The following is a 347-nucleotide window of genomic DNA, read 5'->3' as shown; positions in this document are numbered from 1 at the left end:
CAGGTTTTAACGCGCAGGTCTCTTAAAGAGACAGCATCTGTGGAAACGTCCGATGGGACGCACCACACTAGCATATTATGGGATGGGCGAATAGACACTGTGCATTATACAGAGTGCAAACTGTTGTAGACTAGAACAAATAATCCAGTTAATAATATTTTTAAAAGTAATAATGTAGGGGCTCAGTGGCAGAAGAGTGAGAAAAAGGACACGAGTGTGGTAAATGTAATTGAGAAGAAGAGAATGTGTCCACTTTAGATGGGCCATCACTTACTCACATCACATTTTTGATGCTTCAGTGAGAATATAAAATAACAATGTAGGACTGCTTTCTTGCATTTGCTAGT

The sequence above is a fragment of the Aulonocara sp. 'chitande type north' Nkhata Bay genome, linkage group LG14 (assembly GCF_057382095.1).
Source record: "Aulonocara sp. 'chitande type north' Nkhata Bay isolate Kocher_YH1m ecotype deep benthic linkage group LG14, A_spYH_male_GT1.1, whole genome shotgun sequence".
Classification (NCBI taxonomy): domain Eukaryota; kingdom Metazoa; phylum Chordata; class Actinopteri; order Cichliformes; family Cichlidae; genus Aulonocara; species Aulonocara sp. 'chitande type north' Nkhata Bay.
This window is presented reverse-complemented; position numbering follows the sequence as displayed.